This window comes from Dipteris shenzhenensis, chromosome 31 (genome assembly GCF_047967505.1).
Source record: "Dipteris shenzhenensis isolate YYH24624 ecotype China chromosome 31, Dip_SZ_1.0, whole genome shotgun sequence".
Lineage (NCBI taxonomy): Eukaryota > Viridiplantae > Streptophyta > Polypodiopsida > Gleicheniales > Dipteridaceae > Dipteris > Dipteris shenzhenensis.
Window position 1 is genome coordinate 40129291 of NC_141626.1, and position 8027 is coordinate 40137317.

Sequence of the window (8027 nt, forward strand, 5' to 3'; positions counted from 1 at the left end):
GTCTCCTCATTGATATCTTGGTCACCACCCTTGGGCCAATCCCCACATGCCCAATGCTCCTCTTCAACTCCGGCTTGTTCTTCAAAATCCTCCTCTCCTAGTTCTATTGGTATGTGCCTTGCCTGCCCTGTGACCATATCTATTTTGAGGGATGTCGATCCCAGGGGCAATCGAACTTCATCAGTTGACCAATCCTAAATTGCTTTTGAAGACGACAACCATGGCCTACCAAGAAGTAGAGGGTAAGTTTGTTCATTTTCGGTCATATCAAGGACAAAAAAATTGGAGAGAAAAGTTACTCCGCCAGTCTTCATGTGAACACCTTTGACTGCACCCATTGGTTTTACTCTGCATTGATCAGCCATGCGTACCTGAAAGTGAACATCACTTGTCAACTTCAACCCTAGTTTTTGGAGTGTACCTTTTGGCATAATGTTCACAGCCACCCCACCATCGAGGAAGACGTCCTTGAGCTCCACTCCATGGATCTCCACGGTGAGCTTGGGACTTTCTTCACAAGTGAGGGTAGCGTAGGTAGAGAAGTGGTCTGGTGTAGACCCATGCTGAGCCGATAATGTCTCTAGATGTCAACCTCCTAGGAGGCGATTCAGAAATGTAATAGTCTGATGCTTGATTTGGGGGGACAATAGACAAAGTTGTCGTAGAGTGAGGTTGGGTTTGAAACTCATAAGATCTTCAAATAGGGAGTAGTGGTGGACACTAGCATTAGCCTTCTGCAACCTCATCCTCCTAGCCTTTGGCTGAGGGTCAAAGCTTACACGAGGATGTGGATGTAGGTCTGAACTGTGAGTCATTGTCTCCAGTGGTTTCTCTTCCATCACTCCTTTCCCTTTTTCTCGGGCAGGACTAGGTCTTGTCCCCATAGCCCCTTCTCTGTTGAGTGCTGTTGGGGACAAAGTGGGAGGACCTACTCATGCCTCCTTATCCTGGTGCTGTCCGAGGGTTGTCACTTCTATTGCAAACCTCACAGTTCTAGACTTGCAGGATGGAAGCTGAGGTGTGCGACCTTCATCTTTAGAACTTGTTTGAAGATCTCTCGTGACACCCTTTACCACCTCCTGATAGAACTCATTGATGCTGGGGTCTCCGGTGTTGACTCTGAGTCACCCTTACATTTGTCACCTTTTGTATGTGACCGAGTCATAGCACCCAACACTGTGCCAATCAAATGGGGATTGTTGCCCTCCCCCGCCACTACTACATCAACCATATTCACTTGGGATGCGGGTTCCACTCTTCTATTGGGACAATCTCTAGAGTAGTGGTCGTTTGTGTTGCACTGTGTATAAGAGGGTCCCCCGAACGGCTGTGTACAATCATCTTGGTAGTGGCAGTACTCGCCACATTTGTAACACATGATGGGTCTTCTAAAGTTTGTAACTCTACCTGCACCTCCACGTCGACCTCGGAAACCACCCCTTCGACAGCGTTGATAAGAGGGTCCATAGCCACCTCCTGACATAGGTGGTTGGTACGGGGCATAGTATGGCTAAATATAGAAATAAGGGGAACCAATTGAATTGGGGGCAAGAGCTTGGAGCAAAGGGGGAGTCGGAAGCAATGGAGATGGCATCACAGGAGGAGGAGGTGGCTCGGATGCTCGTGCAAGACGGGGATCAAGAGAAGAGGCATCATGTCCATGGATCTCACAAAATGTACAAAATGAGGTAGAAGTAGGTACCTTTCGCTTGGAGGGGCACTCCCAGTAACCATGGTTAGAACCCTTGCATTCTGTGCACCAAAGGCCACTTCGAATTTGGGCCTCAAAGGATGATTGGCCATCCACCTTTATTCTATCTTTTAGGCCTTCTTTGATTTCTTCTAACTCCTTCTTGAGTTGCTGCCATGCGGATGACCCCTCCTCTCTTGGGAGTTGGGTGGTCGTATTCGTTGATGAGGCAAAGCTTAACTGTGACCGTTCCATCTTGACAGCTTCTTTTAGGAAGTCTTGAAGTGAGGCATGTTCAGGGGGTTTATCCACCAACCTTATAGCAATGGAAGGGGGTAATGCTTTCAAAAACCATCCCTTCATGACAGCATCATTAGGTGGCACAGACAACTTTGCTGCCAAGGCCCTCATCCTTGTCAGGACTGAATATCTCTTTCCTGGTGTAGAATTGCACTTTGTGCCGAACTGGAAAGTTGTAGTTTATAGAACAATCTCAGAGATGCTTTCTCCAGGCTTCATGGTGTTAGTGGATAACTCTTGGACAATCATGTGTTTGAATTTCTCCAACTTGAAAGTACGTAAGAAATCCTCCCTTAGGTCTATCCACATCTGAAAGTAGTTCGGAGGAAATTGATTGTACCATACATCCGCGGCATCCTCCAATGACGAGGGAAAGATGTGAAGGAACACATGCTCATTCTCCACACCTTTACCTCTACATGCTGTGAGGAACTTCCTCACATGAGCTTCCACATCCTCATGGAGGTGGCCTTTGAACTTTTGAGTCTTTATGTGGACCTTGTTGAGTAGCTCAAGAAGTCTAGCTCTATCTGGAGGACTAAGAATGGCCATCCCCACCCGAGAGGTTGGAGAAGATGCAAGAGTTGGAGGGAGTCCCGATGGGGCTGTAATGAGTGTTGGTGTTCCCAAGGAGGAGACCACCATGACAACTCCTCCTGTGGAGGACCACAATGGGGAAGTCACTACTGATGTAGTCATAGAGGAAGTGTACCCAGATGGTAGCGCGTAAGTGGGGGGTCTCAGTGTTGTAGAGGGAAAGGGTGAGAACATGGAAGATGTGGGGGTGAAAGAGCATGGGAGAGCATTTGGGAAAGAGAGGGACGGAGTTGAAGTCATGGATGAGTAGGCAGAAGGGAAGAAAGGAGGTGGTGGAAAAGGCAACACCGGTGTGGATGGAAAGGGAGATGAAACCATCATGGTAGGTAAAGGCATGGCCAGAGCAAAAGTATCCCCCAATGGGATAGATGTAGAAGAAGGATTAGCTAGGAGCCTAGAGCTATGCATAACAGATGAGGTAGCAGCTTGTCCACAAGAGGTCGAGGCGGGAGTAGATGGAGTCACCACTCCGATAGAAGAGGTGGTTGATGAAGACATCATTGCAGGAGGAGGAGAGGGGCTGCCTTGACCTTGATGAGTCCTTGAGGAGCCCTCGTCCTTAGTACCCCCTTCTTTCACCTATTCTCCACTTTCCACTTCTTCTTCTCTGGAGTCCAGATCAGACCACCACGGTTCCTGTTGATCCAAGTCAATGAGAGTGTCAATGAAGTTACTTGCTTTGGCTATTGCTCCAATGGGTTCACTTTGTGCTCGAGTTGAGGACTTTGCAAACTTACATCGCACGTAATGCTTCTTATACCTAGTTTGGTCTATTTGGAAGTCTTTTCTCCACTCTCCTCAAGTACCTCCTAGTTCTCTCACTAGCTCCTTCAAATGTTTCAGAACTACTCGGCATAAGACCTCTCTCTAGGACCCTAGATCACGACTTCACTCGTGCTACTCAATACCAGCAGTGTCCCACCGTGATCACCATAAACTGTTTGAGGGGAGGGGTTCGTATCCTTCCGGAGCTGTTACCGGAGGCCAAAGGCCATTAGCATGAGAAGCATGAGTTTTGCACTGCTCTAATGCAATGGATCGCACAGAGCACACCGTGCAATAGTGTGCGAGTGTTGTATGCTATACTACAATGAACGACCACGTACGAGTGCACTATGCTAAATGACAATCACCGACGAACTCCACAACATAAGCAGAATAAGAAAATCCTACACTGGTGAACAATCCCCATATCGAGAAGAGACAAGAGAGATGAGAAAGTGACCGAGTTGGCCAAAGTACATATCACTGGACTAGTGTCCCCAGGTCACAAGTCGCAAGTCACAAGAATACAGAGGTCTATCCCCATAGTAGATAGAGGGTACACACACGTCTCTCCACATTCTCTCCTTGGTGAGCTCGTAGCTCTAGCCTCTATCTCTCCTAAATCTCCTCTCTTTTGCTCCAGTGCCGAATGCTGAATGAATTTTCCTCTCTCCCCCTTCTCCTTCATCCTCATCCCCCCCCTTGGAGGGTCCCTTCTTCGCTGAGAATCTCCCCTCTTTCTTCCCATTGGTCATCCTCTTATCTCCTTAGCTATTGAGGATAGCCGTTGCGCCGCTGGCTCTCTTGATGGCTACGGTGACTTCTTAACTCCCTTACTCGCCAGCCTCATGGTGTAAATTCTCCATGTGCAGATGACTCGCTAGCCTGATGGTGTAAATTCTCCATGTGAAGATGAGCTGGATCACCGCACCATTGCACCACTGTATCACTGAACCACTATGTAAATGTAAATACTCTTGATTGCTCCATGTGCTAAGCTCACTCTCCATGTGCGCAGCTCTTGATGAGATCACTTTGGACATAATACTCCTGGTCGACCTGTGGTTGACATGTGTCGTTACGTGATTGCCTCGGATAGTACTCCTGGATGATGAACACGTGTGATCGCGTGGCTAACTTGTGTTGACACATGGTCAATAGATGTCGTCATGTGGTCAACGCCTGTCGACAGGTGGTCATCGTGTGATAAGGTAACATAAGGTTATAGTAGCTTATAGTTTGCTCGAAGAGAAGAACCCGAGATAAGCACTTAGTCCTTGTAACAATGAATTAAACCCATCATTGTAATAATAAATAACCTAGCAAGATAGCTGTGAAGATAATCTTTGAGGCATAAAGCAATGATCTCTGACACATAAACAAACATTCAGAACCGCAACCTTATAGTCTTCTCGAAGAGAAAGAGTCAAGCAACTTAAGCAAACGATTGAGGATTCGAGAAGATCACATCCGCAACAGAACGACAGTGCACAACCTCAAAAGACACGTCTCTAGCAAAATGGACGATGCACAATCCAAGAAGATCAAGTCCGTAGCAGACCGAATACATAACAAAGTGAGATGGAAGTGAAAGCAGAGTGAAGGAATTCATGGAACCTCGAGTTAAAGCATCAAAAGAATCAACTACGACTAGGAGTGGCAAGCAGGGTCTCTATGTCTTAGAGATAGAGAAATAGTTTAAAGCCCTGCCCCAAAACCCACCACCCCAACTGTCCTCCTACTTTAAACCTTCCTTAGCCTCACCAAAGGGCTAACAACTCACCACTTGTATGCAAAAATCCAGTCACATTAAATCCCCCCATGGCCTCCTTAAACACACTCTAATGTGTACCTTACCCCCACTTCGCCTAAGCACACCCTAACATTAAGTCTATTAAAGTCCACTAGAGAGTGAAAGAAGCCCAACCAAACCATGCCTATGGACAAGCCGAAAACTAGTACATTAATGCTGAAAGGATTTAAATCGAGGCAACAAGAAAACGGGGGAGAGAGCGCTGAAAAAGCAACAGCCTTTTTCTACTACTTAAATTTTCCAATCTAATTTTCCCTATTTACAAAGTGTCATATCTCATCAATTACAATTCGTGCGTGATCTCTCAAAAACACTTTGGAGACGCGCATTCTCGACATGTACAATGGCACATTTCCAAACGGAGTGATAATGTACTAGCCAATTGATTGCGTTGTATCGAACGTCAGACACATTCGCAACGCTGGAGCGAAAAGCAACGATAAAGAAAGAGAGCCTCCAATGAAGAGAAGGAGCAGCGTTCAGTTCTGACTATCATCCATATCCTCGTCGAGAACAACAGCAAAAAGATGTTCCAGCAACTCGTCCGCTTGTTTCATCAACGAAGGACTAGACCTGATCATGACTATGCAGAACTCCTCGAGGCTCAGAGTTCCGCTGCCGTTTGTATCACCCATCCGGATCATTTCCATGAGCTCGCAGTCGCTCATTCCATGCAGACCCAGATGTCGGGCGTTTCGCCTCAGGCTCTCAAGAGTGATGGTGCCCGTGTGAGAATCCGCGAGGAAGCGGAAGCCATGGGTGAGCTCTTCCATGAGGCCTTGTTCGCCGAGCTTTTGGGCCATGAGAGGAAGAAAATCGAGGAAGTGAAAGTTTTCCATTGATGAGGCTGGGAGGGATGAGGAGAAACATGGAGAGGGTGGATTTAGGAGCAAGGAAGAGGGGAAGGATGGAAGGAAAGGGGATCACCGGCCTGCGAAGCCAACTCGTGAGCACTGAGTAGATACGCGGTGCAAGCAAATGATGCTGAAATGGGGAGCTTCCTCGTCCCTGCATGGTGGAAGCATAGTTTGACTTTCTTTATTCCAATGTTTTTCGGCTTGAAATGGTTTAACTTTATTTTTTAAACAAATTAACACGTCACACGAGGAGTTGAGATGGCTACCTCAGCTCCCTAAGGAGCATGGTACAATACGACAAATAAATATTCGAGAAACCCTTGAATCTCCCCTTTGACTTGCAAATGAAAATCATCGAGAGAAAATTAATGGATGTCATGCAAATGGCTTTGTTTATTCCGTGACGATGCTAACCTTCCTAGGGTGGAACCTCGACCGAATTCGTAGCATATTCTTCAGCAAATTCAGGATGGCGCGCACCATTAGTTTAGCTTATGGAATCAAGTGATGTAATCTAGCCATTTGAGGCTAACAGGCCGTTAGAGCTCAGTAGATTAAAGCCTGAGTGAATGAATGTTTTGGGCAGAGCTTGTTGGCACTATCGTGTAGTCCATCTCCCTGTATTCGTTCTTCCTGCTCTACGTTCTGTGGATTCGCCAGATGTTTGTACGTGATTATCACGTAAGTAGTGGAGACGCCGGCCCCATGGAGGATCAAGAATCTGCCCCTGCTACTCCCGCGGTCACCTCATAGATGTTGGCTACCTTGCTAACAGAGCTAGTTCAGTCTAATATTACTCCATGTCACCAACCTTACCACCCTGCGCAGCTCTCGTCATGCCTCCACCTTAGGCCACGACTCCAAAGTACGAGCCAAGCCCTTTTCTGGTTCCACTGACGATGACGTATATCTGTGGCGAGACCATTTCGCCAATCTCATAGACTATCACCACCATTGGAACGACGCTCAAAAGGTCGAGGAGATTAAGCGTGCGTTTCAATGTCTTGCTGCCGCTTGGTACAATCAGCTAAATGCGAGCATTAAACACTCTTGGCCTCATCTTGTACCTGTGCTCACCCATGCTTTCAGTGGTACTAACACTGTCAAAGATGCATTGACCTAGCTCAACGATCTCAAGTAGATGCTGAATGAGTCATCTCCCAATTTGGTGTCAAGTTTATGCATCTCCTAATGCGCATTGATCCTAACATGATCGAAGATGTCAAATTATTTTTTCTCTAGTCCAAGCTTTCGCTCTGACATCTCTCAGAGAACTCAAGATCAAGGTCCCAAGACCTTGAATGAGGCCCTTTTGATTGCACAATGCATTGAGTTCACCACTAATAAAGCGAGTGTCAAGGTTCCCTCTCTCCGACCTATCCTTCATGTTCCGCTAGCCCCTACGCCTATGGAGATCGACCATTTAAAGAATGCTTCTAAAAGACATTTCAACAACGGCCAACCGCTCGACCTCGATTTCTAGATCGTGATGCTCAAGGGCGGTCCCGCTATTTTAACTGCAACCGATTTGGGCATGTTCGCAAATATTGTTGTCTTGCTTAGCTGCTATAGAATGCCCAAAAGGCTACGGACCTTGATTCTCTCATCTCGAGAAAAGACCAATTGGACCCGTGAAGGAGGATCCGGCTCCAATCATACTCCTCCTCCTATTGCTTTGGTCATTGAGGCAAGTTTCAAGAGTCAACCTCTCTTGGTCCTAGTTGATTTTGGTAGTTCTATAACTTCTTCTTTTTAGCCATTTCTTCTTTGTCATCATGTCTCTACTTATGAGCTCCTACCCTGATGTATCACCTTTGGTGATAATTTGACTCACGTACATGCTTCGGTTGGTGCCACCCTCAGCATTCACTTAGTAGGATCTTCCATTCAGATTGACACTATTGTCTTCCACATCAAATCTTTCCCTTGATGCTCAGATGCGATTGGTTATTAGCTGAGCGTGCTATCATTGAGTACAATCACAAATGTCTTCGTTTGTGCAATG

General features: G+C 46.7%; 1 pseudogene; it reads right to left on the bottom strand.

The window, feature by feature from the left end:
• Positions 1-5495: 5495 nt before the first annotated feature.
• Positions 5496-6103, bottom strand: LOC147881454 (calcium-binding protein KIC pseudogene; annotated as a pseudogene).
• Between the last annotated feature and the right edge of the window lie 1924 nt (positions 6104-8027).